General features: G+C 36.5%; 1 pseudogene; it reads left to right on the top strand.

The window, feature by feature from the left end:
- The first annotated feature begins 15,147 nt into the window (after window positions 1-15,147).
- On the top strand, window positions 15,148-15,456 carry LOC116876615 (annotated as a pseudogene).
- The last annotated feature ends 2,991 nt before the right edge of the window (window positions 15,457-18,447 follow it).

Here is an 18,447-nt window from a genome sequence, read left to right as displayed (position 1 = left end):
TTTTTCTGTTCTCTATTAAACTAGAATTATATATTAATCTTTCTACTGCTTGAATAATATTCTGTTCAGAAATTTTTTATAAGTTATACTGAAGGATTGTTATTTGGTCCTGTTTTTCTTAGCTTTTGCTACAAAAGTTCAGTTGTTTTATCTTTAAATGGTTTATGTTTTATGCCCATAACAATTTTTCCTTTTCTTGCTGGTGTTTATATTTCTCAAATATTTATAATAGATGATCATAATTTTTAGCTTTCATTCAAACCATATGTGGGGGTTAAATTATTTTTTATTTTTTATTTTTTGCTGTGCCTCTCTGAAACTCCACTAGATGTTTTCCAACTTCCTGCTTTTGACATACCCAGTTGAATGTATTTCAGCTCATTTGCACATAGCATGTATTTTGCATATTACTTCCCGCCTTGTGATTGTTTGGTTTGGTTATATTTGATCTTCTACTGCAAAAAGGCTTATGTAGCTTCCCAGTCAATATCCATAGATAGACTAGCATTTCTAAGACATTTGGTGCCAAACAAACCCTTTACGTACATTGAACCCCAGATTAATGTTATAGAACCAAGTAATATCCAATATAAGAAATTTAAAATTTAATTTATAGCCGCTAGCTAATTCATGCATAATCAAATCCTTACACAGAAATACTTTATATTGTATTCACTGGAGCTCTCAAGCAAGCTTTATTTTAAATCAAACTGTCTTTCCACAAATGTTTGTTGTGCTCATCTGACCAAATAAAAAGTGCAGGTTAAGCTTAAACATCTTTTTTTTTTCCGCATCGCATGACCTCTACTCAGGAATGCCCCATCAAACAACAGATTTAAAATTTAAAACATGTTTGCCAACACAGGAAATTCCCCAAAGCTCAGATTAATTACCAAAAGCTCCTGCAAGCTCAGCAGCAACAGCACAGCGAGCTCCACAGACCTTATTTTGTACAAAACTGGCATGTTTTTGAACTTTGTGAACTCTCTGTAGACTTCTTATTCACAGCATTCAGGCTACTTTATGAAAAGTTCATTTTGCAGTAATTAAATGTTAGTCTTGGTCTATAATCAAACTTTAAGGGAATGTTAGAAATTTTCAAGCAAATATGAAAAATATAAATGAATTTCATAATTTATATGACTTTCTTTAAAATGGAATCTAATTCATAATTAGACTTGTTCATTCACTCAGTCTCATAATGTCTACTAATTTCCACAATAAATATTTCTTTTTAAGAGTTTAGAAGTGTATCCTTTACTGAGGGAACAGTGATGATTAAGACTTAGTTCTGGGACTCATAAAGCTCATATTTGTCCAGACAATCGAGTGTTAGATGCTGTAATAGAGGTTTTTACAAGTTGTTAAGTGGGCATTGAGGGAAGGACACATTTCCTGAGGAGTAGGATGGATCAAGAAATACTTAACATGGTCAGGATTGGAGCTGATATTGAAGAATAATTATTAGGACGAGGAGTATAGAGAACGGACTAAGGAAAAGGAAGAGAAAGGGGGAGAAAAAGGAAAGATCAAAGAGCAAGGACACAGTGGTCTGATAAAGGTTGAGAGGGTCATCAGTGGTAGCTAATTTGGTATGGTTAGAGCTGAAGGTTTACACTGAAAAGTGCTAAGAGTTGAGGGTAGAAAATAAACAGGGGTCAGATAATACAAGATTTCTAATTTTATGCTAAGAAGATTAAAATTTTTATTTCATATATATTACGGTCAGTGATATATTTTTAAAGCATAATTACTTCTTCATTGGATGGTGTTGAGGTCATCTCAGTGAGTGATCTACCTTTTTTCTTCTTCCTTCTATCTACTCTGCCTTTCAAACTGCTTATTCTCTCTCCTTTCCTTCTGTCTTCTTTTCCTTCACTCCTACCCTCCTTCCTTTTCTCCCTTCTGTACTTTTACTGTCTCCCTTTTCCCTTTTCCCCCTCCTCCTAATTTCTTCCTGCCTTAATGGATTTATATTGCTTTAATTTTTTTCTATAAAATCTGATATATATATATATATATATATATTTATATTTTTTCAGATTTTATTTATTTGTCAGGGACAGAGGGAGAGAGAGCGAGTGAGCACAGGCAGACAGAGAGACAGGCAGAGGCAGAGGGAGAAGAAGTCTCCCTGCCGAGCAAGGAGCCCGATGTGGGACTCGATCCCAGGACCCTGGGATCATGACCTGAGCCGAAGGCAGCCGCTTAACCAACTGAGCCACCCAGGCGTCCCTAAAATCTGATATTTTGAAATATTTTAAGCATTTAACATTATGCCATCAAGTCTTTTGAATTTTACAGTTTCAACTTATTAACTTTATTTTTTTTTTATGATTTTATTTATTTATTTGACAGAGATCACAAGTAGGCAGACAGGCAGGCAGAGAGAGAGAGAGAGAGAGAGAGAAGGAAGCAGGCTTCCTGCTGAGCAGAGAGCTGAATGTCGGGCTCGATCCCAAGCTGAAGGCAGAGGCTTTCACCCACTGAGCCACCCTGGTGCCCCTCAGCTTATTAACTTTAAACAAGTTACTTTGCCATTGTAAAATGTGAGTACTTCCACCTGTAACCAAAACAGAATGGAAAATAAGTCATCCATCCAAACTAATCATTTGAAAATGCAAAAATAAGAATTAAATATTCTCTCATTAAAGTGTTATATTTTTCCCATGACTTTAAGCAAAGAACTTAAAAAAAGGTTTCAAATGCAATACATGACTTTCATATTTTTCTAGCATACTTTATTTTCATCTGCTTATTTTGGTGATAAATATTGTTTCCTAATGGTTCTTTGAGATTCAACTATTTAAACGTACATTGATTCACTAAATATTTTATAGATTATCAAGAAATGTACTTGAATACGCATTTCTGTATTGTACAAAATTTTCACAGGTATTTGTATGTCTTTTGGATAGATGATTATTCCAGTAAAGGGTTAAAGAGTAAGGATAGTGATTTCTGTTAGAATTAAATCAATAATGGGTTTAAAGACTGTCTCAGGTACTCTGGGGATTTAGTGGCAAGTTTGAAAAGGAAAATTTCAAGGTTGGAGAAGGTGAATATTATGGCAGGGAAACTAACAGGTTATTTTTGAAAGATTGTGTGAATTTCAATTATTAATTATGAAGTCATTTATTTAATACGGTCCTCTTATTCAACCTGATATCAGGTTTTATACATAAAGATGCCATTATTATTATTTTTTTTATTCAACAGCATTTATTTGTATGGTATATCTCCTCCATTTATTATTTCTGAGTCCTAGAGCAGGTTCCTTAGCAAGTTTGATCCCAGATATTTGATTTCCAAGGCCTCTAATGAAGTTGCCTATTAATGAGACAACATTGCCTGATAGGAACTGGATAATGTCTGAATATTGATTGTGATGTCTTTTGAAGTACTTCTATTTAATCCAATTCAAAGAAATAAGGAGTTAGAAACTGACATAGTCTACACTGCAATTTTTAAACACAATTCATATTTATATGTAATATTAAAATGAGAACTTACAAATACTAGTTATATTAATGGTGTTGAATTATAAGGCCATTGCTGTTATACCTGTAATATATGTGCTTCTGAGGGTTCTAAATTTTTAATAATAGGATTTTTTTTTTTTTTTTTTAGTGATGTCAACAAGGTGGTAGAATAGGAGTTTTCCACTGTTATCCCACCACAGACATTGATTTTGTCAACCACTTACAGACAAGAGTACTTTTGTGGGAGTCCAGGAGTCTAGCAGAGAAGTCACAGCACATTTTTGGAGCAAAAAAAACAAGAAAGGCACCTTGAAGAATCTAAGAATAGAGTCTTAAAAATAGATTTTACTTTACCTACTTTACTCTTCTCCCAAGACAGCTCAGCTCAGTGCCAAGAGACCCCCTCCCCCTGATCTACAGTTTCTCCCTCAGAGGAAATTGGGAGCACAGTTAATGAGCACCTGCCTTCCTCAGAACCCTCATCAAGAGGCACTTTTTTCTTGCCTCACCAAGAAGACTGAGACAACCAGCATAGCTGAGAGGTTGGGAAAGGCTGGGCACATAGCAACCAGGACTTTGGAGCTCATTAGAGGATGACAGAAGTGTCACAGCCTCCATAAAAAAGCCAGCTCATGAGTTGTTTGGGATACATTTTCAAAGAAACCCTCAACTGGCCCATGGGCACCCCCAGTACTTCATGTGTTTCATCCCGTCCTGCCTCATGGCTGACTCCCCATGTACCTCCACAGATGGTGAGAGCAAACCTTTGTAGATGGAGTTGTGTGCTTTTGCAGAAAGCATATCCAACTTTGCAGGCTTGGGAGAAACCATAAAAACTTGAGCTCCCTAGGGAACTGCCCTAGGGAAAATAAATAGCAGGCTCTCAACACTTGGCCTGGCTTTGCAGGATTGGGAGAAGACATGCAGTCTTAAGAATTCCCCTGCAAGAAGGAAGAAGAGGCATGGAGCAGACAAAACCATAGAAAAGGTCTGAGAAAGCCTCAGAGTCCCTAGTTGGGTTGACTGGTGAGGAAGGTATATCTCTCCCAAAGCTCATTAATAAAGACTAGAGGAAGTGCCTGCTTCTTCAGATGCAAAGATAGCAATGCAAAACTTTAAGGAACACTAAAAATCAAGGAAATATGTTATCCCCAAAGGAACACAATTTTCCAGCAACTAATTCCAAAGAAATGGAGATCTATCCCTGATAAAGAATGAAAAATAATTGTTTTAAAGAAGCTAGGGAACTGTAAGAGAACATAAATATGTGATGTCCCAGATTTTGTTGAGTTATCTATAAACAAAATGAGAAATTCAACAAAGATAGAAATTATTTAAAACAAAATGTTCTGGAACTGAAGAATATAAAGAATTTATGTAACAACATAAAAACATGGAAGTGTAAAGTTAACTGGTAAAGTATACACACTTGGAAATCTTATACTGCAGTTGGGGTATGTAAATCACATTTAGCTGTAGTGTAACGTTAAAAGACCAAAGACTTAAACAGAGCTGAAAGAGTAGAGTTTTTATATGTGACCAAAATAATCAACTTAAATTCTTATGTTTTACATAAGCCTCATGGTAACCCCAAAGCAAAAATCTGTAGTAATTAACCTGAAAGAGAAAGAGAAAGAAAGAAGTATGTTACTAAAAATCATGAAATCATAAGGAAAGGAGGAGAGGAAGCAAGGAAGAAAGAAATACTAAACAGCCAGAAAACAATGACACTACAAGTCATTACCTATAAACAAGCTCTCTTCTGACTATAATGGCATGAAACTAGAAATCAGTAACAGGAAGAAACTAGAGGATTCACAAGTATGTGGAAATTAAACAATACATACCTGAATAGTAAATGAGTCAAAGAAGGTCAATGGTTCAAAGAAGAAATCAGTGAAATATAAAAATATCTTGAGCAATGGAAAATGAAAACACAGAATACCAGAATGTAGGAATGGAGAAAAGCGGTTCTAAGAGGGAAGTTTTTAGTAATAAAGGCCTACATTAAACTAAGAGAAAGATTTCAAACAGCCTAATTTTGTAACTCAAGAAATTGGGAAAAGAGTAAGTCTAGCCTAAGTTGTGTGAAGGAAGGAAAAAGAACAGAGCAGAAATAAATGAAAGAGATGAGGAAAACAACAAAAAGATCAGTGAAACTAAGGGCTTTTTTTTTTTTTAAGATAAAATTGGCAAACTTTTAGCTAGATTCTACAAGAAATGAAAGGGAGGGCATTCAATAAATATGAATGAGAAGAGAAATATTATACTGACAGCAAAGAAGTACAGTGTATCATGAGAGACAACTTTGAGCAATAATATGTCAACAAATTGGATAACCTAGAAGAAATGGATAAATTATTAGACACATACAATCTACCAAGACTGAATCATGAAGAAATAAGAAATCTGGACAGACCAAAAACAAATGAGATTGAATTGGTATTCAAAAATCTCCCAACAAAGAAAAGTCCAGAATCAGATGGTGTCACTGGTGAATGCTATCAAATGGGTAAAGAAGACTTAATACCAGTCTTTCTCAACCTCTTCCAAAAACTTGAAGAGGAAGAAGAATCATTTCCAAACTTATTTTACAAGTCCAGCATTATACTGCTTATCAAAGCCAGTAGGGATGCTATAAGAAAAAAAATTATAGGCCAATATCTTTGATGAACATAGAAAAATCCTCAACAAAATACTGGCAACCAAATTCCACAGTACATTAAAAGGATCATATACCACAATCAAATGGGTTTTATCCCTGGATTAGAAAGATTGTTCAACATATGCAAATCAATAGAAGTTATATACCATATTAATAGGATGAAAGATAAAATAAGTTGATTATTTTAATAGATGCCAAAATAGCATTGACAAAATCCAACATGATAAAAACACAAAAGAAATTAGGTATAGAAGGAATGTACTTCGACATAATAAAGGCCACATATGACAGACTCGTAGCTGACATCATATTCAATGGTGAGAAGCAAGAAGTTCTCCCTCTAAAATCAGGAATAAGACAAGGCTGCCCACTCTTGTTCCTTATATTGCATCTAGTACTGGAGGTTCTAGTCAGAGCAGTTAGGTAAGAGTAAGAAATAAAAAGTATGCAAATCAGAAAGGGAGCAGTAAACCTGCCTTGTTTACAGATGATATGATCTTATAAATAGAAAATCTAAAGACTATTAAAAAAAACTATACTCATGAAAGAGTTCAGTAAAGCTTCATGATATAAATTAACATACAAGATCTGTTGTATTTCTGTATACTAACAATGAACAGATAAACCAAGAAAACAATCCCATTTACAGTAGCATCAAAAGAGTGTATTTAGGAATAAATTTAACCAGAATGTGATAGGCATGTACAATGAAAACTGTAAAACATTGGTGAAAAAATTGTAGAAGACTCAGATAAATGAAAAGATGCATCCTGTTCATGGACTCGAGGAATTAACATTAAAATATCCATACTATTCAAAGCAATCTACAGATCCAGTGCAATTCCTAACCAAAATTCCAATAAAGCTGGCGGGTGGGGGAAGAGAAAGATAGAGGGAGATTGCACACACAAGAAAAAGCAGTGTGAAGATGGAGGTAGAGATTTGAGTGTGTTGGTCCCAGCCAAAGAACGTGGGAAACAGAGCTGGAAGAGTGAAGACACAAATTCTTCCCTTTACTTCTCATAGCAATGTGGTCTTGCCAACACTCCAGAGAGAGGGTGGTTCTTGATTTTGGCTCAGTGAAACTGATGTGGAACTTTCTTGCCTGCAGACTTCTTGAGAACAGATTTCTGTTGTTTAAGCCAAAAAAACTTTTTTTTTTCTTCTCGGAATTGGTGTCAAGTAATAAAGAAACTTTTACCAGCATAACTGATGTCTGAGTATATTCATTAGCCTATTTCCATTAGCAGTTAAGATTTCTACCCTCAGATTTCTAGATTTATGTAATTTACAGTGGTTTATTGGCTTAAATGAATTTAAAGTGCATTGATACACTGATATCAAAAGCTTCACTTTATCAAAGACATTATTAAAAAAATAAAAAGTACAATTCATATAATAGGTTCGTATACCAAAATTGTTAAGAATTATTAAAATTCGTAAAAAAAGATACTCTCATAGACTGACACAAAACTTAATACTAGATTTTTGGTGTTATTAAAAACAGAACGAAAATACAAGTCCTTAGCTTACCAGAAGGACAGCATGCATCAGAGGTTTGATTGATGCTGGTTCATGTTATTCAGTGGCGAATCATATGGTAAAATAGTTGTCTCTGGAAATACAGGACACAGGTCATGTATGAAATGAATTCCTGGCTTTGGGGGAAACTTAACAGTATTGTTTGTTCATCATGTTTGCTGTTGGATTTAACTAGCATAAAAAGAATTTGCCAGTTTGCAAGTAAGAATGAAAAGGTAGAATGTTCAGTAATGGGGTTTGAAAGAGGCAACTTCTTCTTAAACCCAAATAGTAAGAAAGTATGAGAACCACTTGAGAAAACTTTGAGTGACTTCTTATTAAAGTTCACCCTGTGTCAAGGACCAAATTAAGGATATGGTTTCAATACCTATTGTTAATTATCTTCAGTGGATTATGGTCCCTCAGGCAAAGTTCAGGTTAAGACAATGGAGCCAAATAAAAGTTCTTAATTAGATAAAATGACTTAAAGACAAAAACTCAAGTTTATGGTTCTACTGAAGCTCAGAAGTTCAAAGTGTCTAAACATTAATTTGAGAGAGACACATGAAGATGAGAGACCAAAGGATTATAGCTGTTTGGGTGTCTGTATAAAAGAAAAACAGAATTCTGAGTGTGTTTCTAGGCATATGAATAAGATTGGTATTAGGTAAATATGAAACCTGTTAAATTTCTGGAAGAATTGTACTTCCAAAAAGAACTAGGATTTTGTGACTCAGACTCCAAGTGATTATTGGACCACCAATATTTCCTACACAATCTTAAAAAATATCCCTTTTTTAATATTCAGGGAAGCCTTTCACAGATGCTTATTGTCAGTGCATATAAGAAAATGAAGTGTAAGTTGCTAACCAGTGATCTGAAATTTTTCAAAATAGTTATGGAATTGGGTAATCAAATGGAAGAGATGTAGGGCATAGGAATGTTGTAAGGTATAAGAACTAGACTAGAAATCTGTAATGTTGGGCCTCCTACTTGGCTCAGTGGGTGGAGCGTGCAACTTCTGGTCTTGGGATTGGTGAGTTCGAGCCCCATGTTGGGTGTAGAGGTTACTTAAAAATAAAATCCTAAAAAATCTGTAATGTTGCCTTTATGCTCCAATATATAGCTCTGTGTTCTTGGCCAATAAATCTTATCTTTCTTGCAAAACTTTAGTTAATAATATATCAATTAGCCATTTCAGAATTTTGTTTTGAGAATAAAATGAAAGGGAACATTCTTTGAAAATGTTACAGAGTGATATAAAGAAAAACTGACTCACCCACATAATCAGAGGACTATAGTACTATTAAAGAGATACATGATGTAGTTTTGTCACCTAATTTGTTTAGCTCATTAGAATAGCCAGCCTCTTCTATTGTTTTGATCCTATAAGATACGTGCATAGGATTATTTTAGTCACTGAATATTTGAGTTTTTTAAAAGACTTTTTTATTTATTAGAATGAACATGAGTGGGAGGAACAGAGGGAGAAGAAGAGATAATCTCAGGCAGCCTCCCACTCAGTGTGGAGCCCAATTTAGGCCTCGATCTCACAACTCTGAGGTCAGGACCTAAGCTGAAACCAAGAGTCAGACTCTTAACTGTCTGTGTCACCCCAGTGCCGCTAGGCACTCATCATTTAACCAAAAAGCACATCTTTGTCTTTTTAGAGAGCTTCCAGATGGGATGTTTTTTAGCACCTATGGTAGATAAGAAAATAAGAGACAGTTGTCGTCCCAGATTTTTAAAAAATTTTAATTGTGGTAGGTCAAATAAATAAAAGTGAAATTTTAAAAAAAAGTTAAAGGATTTGAAGATAAAAATCTAAGGACAACCCCGTGACAAATGTCATGTAAAGTGAATTTACATTATGGGCACAGCAAATTGTAATATTTTTAAAGCACAGACTAAGTGAAGCATAAGATGTGAATGTGTATATTTCCCCTAGTGCCTCGTGAATGTTTTCTAGGCCTCTCCCAAATGTCACAACCACTCAAACTGGTGCCATGTCAATTAAAACTGTCTGCAAATTGAAGTGCGTTTTGGCATTTGTTCAATTACTGAACAATGTGGAAAGCCCGAAAAGGGTCAGTCATCTTCAGGAGTCTGAACTAGGGACCAGTTTTCCAAGTTTGGTTTATTATTCAGAATAGAGTCTATGCTGTCTTGACAAATTTAAAACAACAACTAAAGTGTGTTTCTTGCCCGTGCCAGATGCCTGTATGATGAGCTGGCCTGGGGCTTCTGCTCAGTTTCATCATAGTGCTCACTCTGGAATTCAGAATAATATATCAACTACAGTCTGAACACTGGCAGTAACTATAGTTGAAGCAGAAAAGAAATTGTCCAAGCATGCGCAATTATAGCATCTGCGGGGGAGAGACACCTAGTCATTTCCACCCTCCTTTCTTTGGCCATAGGATGACATACACAGCCATGTCTGAGGTACATAGCACAAAAAGTTTAAGCCTCCTGTGGGTAGGAGAACTGATGGCCCATAATATATCTTTAACGCATTTGGCTTTTTACAGTGCAGATTTATCACTTATATTCCAAATGACTACTTCTACAAATCGAATATTTTTATTTAGGGGCACCTGGATGGCTCAGTGGGTTAAACCTCTGCCTTCAGCTCAGATCATGATCTCAGGGTCCTGGGATCGAGCCCCGCATCGGGCTCTCTGCTCAGCGGGGAGCCTGCTTACCCCTCTGTCTCTGCCTGCCTCTCTGCCTACTTGTGATCTCTCTGTCAAATAAATAAAATCTTTTAAAAAAGATTTTTTTATTTAAGTATAAAGACGTAACACCCTTTACCCATGTCCTAAACTTAGCATTTACTAAATTTTTGACATGCTAAGTTTAAAAAAAAAAAATTCCAACAGTCTGTGAACTAAAAGTTTCATTCCTAAATAATTTTTATGCTTTTTCAGTTCATTCTTATGATTACTTTATAGCTCACATGGGGTACTGATTAGGTAATTAGAAAATGTTACATGTGGTAAAGGGGCCCTCTCATCTCTGCCAGAAACTGCCATTGAAAGTTCTTATCTATCAACACTCAGGTATCTTGGCAAGGACTAGGATCCCTAAAGCACTGGCTGGCAGGCAATGCCACTTTGGGATAGCTTGAAAGTCTCATTAGAGAGCTGCTGTATGAAAGATGAAAATAAGGGATGTCAATGTGAAACTATGTATGGGTTTTGTTACATCCAACTTCTGAGGATAAAAGACAATTTTTATACATTTTTGCTATATGAAGTTCTTTTTTTTTTAAAGATTTTATTTATTTATTTGATAGATAGATAGTCCATTGTATATATGGACCATATCTTCTTTATCCATTCATCTGTTGAAGGGCTTCTTGGCTTCTTCCCCAGTTTAGCAACTGTGGCCATTGCTGCTATGAACATTGGGGTGCAGATGGCTTTTCTTTTCAGTACATTTGTATCTTTGGGGTAAATACCCAGTCGTCTAATTGTAGGGTCATAGGGTAACTCTACTTTTAATTTATTAAGGAATAACCACACTGTTTTTCAAAGTGGCTGCACCAACTTGCATTCCCACTGACAGCGTAAGAGGGTTCCCCTTTCTCCACATTCTCTTCAACACTTGTTGATTTCTGTCCTGTTAATTTTGGCCATTCTTACTGACGTAAGGTTGTATCTCAATGTGGTTTTCTGTGGGAGGCCACGGTAAGGCTTGAGACAACCAAACCAGGCCCTGACTTGGGCCTCCTTTAAAGGCTGAACAGCCGAACAAAAGGCTTAGGTCGATAAAGTCGAGTAGCCCTGAGAAAGGGTCTGTGCTATGTGTTGTGCGCTCGCCTACGTGACATCCCACACGTTCGCTAGTCAGAGACGATTTGGCCGGGGTCAGAAATTCTTGGCTGGTCCTTGCTGTCCTTGCACGGGCTATAGACTACACCACTGTAAGACTGAGCTGTGCTTACATAAACTATGTCTTGAGTGGCCTTGAAGTCAGTACATCTGGCGCTAGAAGGTCTGCTATTGATGTCTAGGAAATAGATAATGGGAAAGCTTGAAGGATTTTCTGTGCTTGTTGCAAACTCTTTAGTAATCAGCTAAAAATACACCCTTTTCTTATGATTGTTTCTGTTAGCTATAAAATGCCTCACAGCCTTGAATAAAATTGGCACTGTAGGACATCCTCCTTGGTGCTCCTCCTGCCCCCATCTCTTTGTCTCTTAATTTCTTTTCAGCATCCTCTTACCCTCACGTTCCTGGTTGATTTGTCATGCCGGCCGCGACAGTTTTATTTATTTATTTATTTATTAAAATTTATTTTCAGTGTTCCAGAGTTCATTGTGTATGTACCATACCCAGTGTTCCATGTAATATGTGCCTTCCACAATACCCACCACCAGGCTCACCCAACCTCCCACCCCCACTCCCCTCCAAAACCCTAAGTTAGTTCCTCAGAGTCCACAGTCTCTCATGGTTCATCTCCCCCTCCAATTTCCCCCAACTCCGTTCTCCTCTCTATCTCCCCATGTCCTCCGTGTTATTTCTTATGCTCCACAAATATGTGAAACCATATGATAATTGACTCTCTCTGCTTGACTTATTTCACTCAGCGTAATCTCTTCCAGTCCCATCCCCGTTGATACAAAAGTTGGGTATTCATCCTTTCTGATGGAGGCATAATACTCCATAGTGTATATGGACCACATCTTCTTTATCCATTCGTCCATTGAAGGGCATCTTGGTTCTTTACACAGTTTGGTGACTGTGGCCATTGCTGCTATGAACATTGGGGTACAGATGGCCCTCCTTTTCACTACATCTGTATCTTTGGAGCAAATACTCAGTAGTACAATTGCAAGGTCATAGGGAAGCTCTATTTTTAATTTTTTAAGGAATCTCCACACTGTTTTCCAAAGTGGCTTCACCAACTTAACATTCCCACCTACAGTGTAAAAGGGTTCCCCTTTCTCCACATCCTCTCCAACACACGTTGTTTACTGTCTTGTTAATTTTGGCCATTCTAACTGGCGTAAGGTGGTATATCTCAATGTGGTTTTTATTTGAATCTCCCTGATCGCTAGTGATGATGAACATTTGTTCATGTGTCTATTAGCCATTTGTATGTCTTCTTGGAGAAGTGTCTGTTCATGTCTTTTGCCCATTTTTTAATGTGATTATTGGTTTTGTGTGTGTTGAGCTTGAGGAGTTTTTTATAGGTCTTGGATATCAGCCCTTTGTCTGTAGTGTCATTCGTGAATATCTTCTCCCATTCCGATGGTTGCCTCTTTGTTTTTTGACTGTTTCCTTTGCTGTGTAGAAGATTTGATCTTGGTGAAGTCCCAAAAATTCATTTTTGCTTTTGTTTCCTTTGCCTTTGGAGACATATCTTGAAAGAAGTTGCTGTGGCCAATGTTAAAGATGTTACTGCCTATGTTCTCCTCTAGGATTCTGTGGATTCCTGCCTCACGTTGAGGTCTTTTTTTCACTTTTATCTTTGTGTATGGTGTAAGAGAATGGTCGAGTTTCATTCTTCTACACATAGCTGTCCAACTTTCCCAGCACCATTTATTGAAGAGACTGTCTTTTTTCCACTGTACATTTTTTCCTGCTTTGTCAAAGATTATTTGACCATAGAGTTGAGGGTCCATATCTGGGCTCTCTACTCTGTTCCAGTGGTCTCTGTGTCTGTTTTTATGCCAGTACCATGCTTTCTTGGTGATCACAGCTTTGTAGTAAAGCTTGAAATCAGGCAATGTGATGCCTCCAGTTTTGTTTTTCTTTTTCAACATATGCTAAGCGATGCAGGGTCTCTTCTGGTTCCATACAAATTTTAGACTTGTTTGTTCCAACACTTTGAAAAATGCTGGTGGAGTTTTGATCGGGATGGTATTGAAAGTATAGATGGCTCTAAGCAGTATAGACATTTTAACAATGTTTATTCTTCTGATCCATGAGTATGGAATGCTCTTCCATCTTTTTGTGTTGTCTTTGATTTCTTTCATGAGTGTTCTGTAGTTCCTTGAGTACAGATCCTTTACCTCTTTGGTTAGGTTTAGAAAGTGACCTCTTTAGTATTTGAAAAATTTAGTTCAATGGTTTTAATCTCAAATTCTATTTTAATATTATATTTAAATCCTGCTTTCTTTGTGTTCATATTTTGGAGCATACTGTCTGTAGTGTCATTATATACTTTGTTTTGCTGTTTTTCATTTTCTAAAGTACTTTTTTTAAAAATTTTAATTCCAGTTAACATACAGTATAATATTAGTTTCAGGTGTACAATATAGTGATTTCAGCACTTCCATACAACATCTGGTGTCACAGCAGGTGCCCTCCGTAATCCTCCTCTCCTATTTAACCCATCCCTCCCCCACCTCACCTCTGGTAACCATCAGTTTGTTCTCTATAGTTAGAACTGTTTCTTGATTTGCCCCCCTTCTCCCCACCACTTTCCTTGTTTTTGTTTGTTTGTTTGTTTTGTTTGTTTGTTTGTTTTGTTTGTTTGTTTGCTTGTTTGCTTGTTTACTTTGGTAAGGAAAGCCCTGACATATGTTCAGTTGGTTTTACTTCAAGGATTTTATATTTCTAAGATTTTATTTATTTATTTTTGAGAGAGAGAGAGAGAACACACAAGCAGAGGAAGAAGCAGGCAGAGGGAGAAGCAGACTCCTTGCTGAGCAGGGATCCTAGTGTGGGACTTGATCCCAGGACCCTGGGATCATGGCCTGAGCTGAAGGCAGATGTTTAAATGACTGAGCCACCCAGGTGCCCGGAATTTTGTATTTCTTTTTCTTTCCCTTTTTTTTTTTTTTTTTTAAAGATTTTGTCTATTTATTTGACAGAGATCACAAGTAGGCAGACAGGCAAGCAGAGAGAGAGAGAGGCAGAAGCAGGCTCCCTGTGGAGCAGACAGCTCGATCCCAGGACCCTGGGATCATGACCTGAGCTGAAGGCAGAGGCTTAACCCACTGAGCCACCCAGGCACCCCTGGAATTTTGTATTTCTAATGCCATTTTAGGCTATATTGATTTTTATCATTTTTTCCCTAAAGATGAGTTGCTAGAATGTAAGGAAAATTTTTATTTATTTTGGTTGAATTTTAAAAGTCCAGCTTGCAACTTAATCATCATGTTAATTCTAAAAATTTATCTGTGTGTGGGTGTTTAATTTTACTATATGATTTATTATATAATTTTTAAGAAATACTTTTTTTCTTCCAATCTTAAACTCTTTTTTTCTTTTTTTCCTCTACTAAATGGCCTGGGACATCTCATTCGTTCATTCATTCAACAAATATGTATTGAACATCTATTATATGCCAGAAACTATTCTAGGTACTTGGAATGTATCTGAGAAAAGGAAATGGTAAAATACTCCTTCTCTCATAGAGTTAAAACCTAGGCAAAAATAATCCTAAAGCAAGAACGAAGAAAAGGTGAGAACAACCCAGACCAACCAAGGCCCACCCGCTGCTATATCTCCACGACAAGCGCTTATGCCTCCTGCTGCTGTCACTGCCACGCCCAAGAGAAAGACTGAAGATGATGCAAATGAGATAAAGCTCAGGTGAAGAATGAGCCACCAAAAAGATCTGCAAGGTTATCTGCTAAACAGGCTCCTTCAGAGCTAGAGCTCATGCCTAGAAAGGTCCCTACAAAGAATGGGAGAGGAGGTGCCCAAAGGGAAAAAGGGGCAAGCTGATGCTGGCAAGGATGGGAATGTGTCTGTAGAAAATGGAGATGCCCTCACAGAGCTGGCGCAGAAAGCTGAAGGGGTGGGAGATGTGAAGTATGTGCAGTTTTGATAACTGTGAACTTCTGGTGACTGTACAGTTTGAAATAGTGTTTTTTATCAAGTATTATAAAAATGCAGAATTTTGTTTTACTTTTTTTTTTTTTAAAGCTCTGTTGTTAGCACACAGAATACTTGATTGTTATTTTGGGGAAAGGGCAGATGTCACTAACAGAGTATCTCCAAAGCTAGATTGATACCAGGGAAAAAGCACCTTTCCCTTCTAGTTTTGAGAAACTTCCTCTTGGCTCCCAGGAGTAGGTCTTGCTTGATGTTGACACACATGGGATACCTTGGCCCGAACACCCCTGGTGGTGTGGGAAAACTAAAATTTATTATTTATGTCTTCTTCTCCCTCTCTTCCTTCAACATAGACTTCACTCCCTTAAACTCCGAGACCTGTTGGAACGTGACCCCAAAACCCAGTGCCCAGGGTGTCAGGCAATCAGGACTTTACGATGTCACCACTGAGATGGCATCACTCAGAAGAGTTCCTTTTTTAGCTTGTGGATCTTCAGATTGGTGATTCTTCCATTTTCATTTCCTGAAAGTCAGGGTCAGCTTGTGAAAAATTATTAAACCACATGCTAACTGTAAAGTGTCAGCCCTCACTCTAAACTTTGCCTGCTCAGGGCATCACATGAAGACTTCGTTGTGTTTTATAGTCGCTTTCTGATTTTGGTAGTCCATGGAAGAAGGGAGTTTGAAAGTTGTTGTATCCTGTTAACGATCATCTGCTCATGTCCTGCCTGAAATACCATGATTGTTTATGAAAACTATCTTTAATAAGGCTGAATACAGTTTGGCTTGGGGGGGGGGAAATATCACATACCAAATTATGGACTGCATTAGAAGATAAAAATGTTAGGGAGGAAATGGAAAGTAGTTCAGGTAAGGAGGAGTGCCTGGATTTGGAAGAGAAGAGGGGAGAAAGAAAGTTACATTTTTTGTTTTGTTTTTAAAAATTTTATTTATTATTTGAGAGAGAGATCACAAGCAGGTAGAGAGAGAGGGGGAAGCAGGCTCCCCACCAAGCAGAGAGCCTGATGCAGGGTTCCATCCCAGGACCCTGAGATCATGACCTGAGCTGAAGGCAGAGGCTTAACCCACTGAGCCACCCAGGGGCCCTGAAGGTTGCATTTTTAAATAAAGTGACAAAGTGAAGCCTCACTAACAAGGTGATAAGCAATCAGTCAAACAACAACAACAACAACAACAACAAAACCACTTGAAGGCCTTAAGGTATAAACTGTAAAAACTCTAGAAGGAAGAGCATTACAGCCAGAGCAACAGCCAGTACAAAGGCCCAGTGGGAGCAGAAAAACACAAGAGAGAACAGTACATAAGAAAAGCACAGAGGGGAAATGGGAGCACACAGATCATGTAAGGTTTTGTAGGGCATTGTAAGTTTTAAACTTTAAGGGAATGGAGAGTCATTGGGGGATTTGATCAAAAAAGTAAGGTAAATTAATATATATGAGAAAGACCTTCTTAAGAGTGCCTTTGCATCTTTTTAATTTGAATTATTTTCTATTAAGATATAATAAACTTATTCATTCAAATTATTGGTATTATTTGTGGAAGTTTGGCTTATTGTTGTGCTCTGTTCTTTCATGTAGAGAATAATAGGACTGTTACTGGTAAGTCAAAATAAATCAATTCATATTAAGGTCTTAGGAGATTGTTTTTCTTTTATTTTTCTTTTCCTTTCAAAATGCTTTAATACTTTTTATTGTAAAATATGTACATAAGAATATGTCTGTGTATACATATATGTGTGTATATGTGTGTGTGTATGGATGTATGTATGGAGATTAATAGTAAAAAAATAATGTGCCCATATCCAACACAATATATATTATTTGGATTTGCCAGTTTTGTGGAATCATACTTACTCTGTTTTTTATAACTTGCTTGCTAATTATTTTGTTGTTGTCTGTAGTTACCATATAGCCATAGTTCCTTATTTGTTCTTTTTTATTTCTTTGTATCTCTCTCTTTAATTTTTTTTAAAGATTTTATTTATTTATAGAGAGGGAGAGCACAAGAAGGGGGAGTAGGAGAGGGAGAAGCAGGCTCCTCGCTGAGCAGGGAGTTTAATGTGTTTGATCCCCAGACCCTAGGATGGTGACTTGAGCCAAAGGCTGACGCTTAATTGACTGAGCCACCGAGGCGCCCCCCTCTCTCTCTCTTTTAAGCTAGGATATATTTTAATGCCAAATGTTAGGAGTTATCTCTGGGTGGGGATTAAAGGCGATTGTTTCTTTTTTTCCTTTAATTCCAGCTTTAACATTTTAATAATGTACTATATATTAAGCAGAAGTTATTAATAGAAATAATGTAACTAAATAACTTTTAATATATGATCTATAATGTCACTTATTTTGCCATTCTCCTTTTGGAATTTGAGTGCCCTAAAAGATAGCTGACATTAATACACATAATTTTTGCATGTTGTTTTTGTTGCTAGGATGCCTACTAATGACTGAAACTCAGCAGAATCTTTTTAAACAGATTTCCTGAGATATCTTTGATATAAAAAAAATTGTAAATATTTAAGATATACAACTTGATGTTTTGATATATGTATGCATTGTGAAAAGATCACCACAATCAAGCTAATTAGCATATCTATTGCCTTTACATATTTACAATTTTGTGTCAAGAAAATTTAAGATCATCTTTATAAATCTGAAGTAAAAACTAAATCTATCCTCACCATGCTGTATATCATATCTCTATAATTTATTTAGCTTGCCTAGCTGAAAATTTGTAACCTTTGACCAGCCTCTGTCAGCTACCATTCTACTTTGCTTCTATGAGTTTAACTATTTTACATTCTGTAAAGTGAGATTGTGTTATATTTCTGTGTCTTGCTTATTTCATTTAGTATAATGTCCTCAACCTCCATGCATGTTCTTAAAAATGTCAGGATTTCTTTTTTTAATCTGGAATAATATTCTATTCAATATACTGGTGTTCAAAAGTAGAGTTCTTATGAAAA

Source organism: Lontra canadensis, unplaced genomic scaffold (genome assembly GCF_010015895.1).
Source record: "Lontra canadensis isolate GAN:19392208 unplaced genomic scaffold, GSC_riverotter_1.0 scaffold46, whole genome shotgun sequence".
Lineage (NCBI taxonomy): Eukaryota > Metazoa > Chordata > Mammalia > Carnivora > Mustelidae > Lontra > Lontra canadensis.
This window is presented reverse-complemented; position numbering and strand designations above follow the sequence as displayed.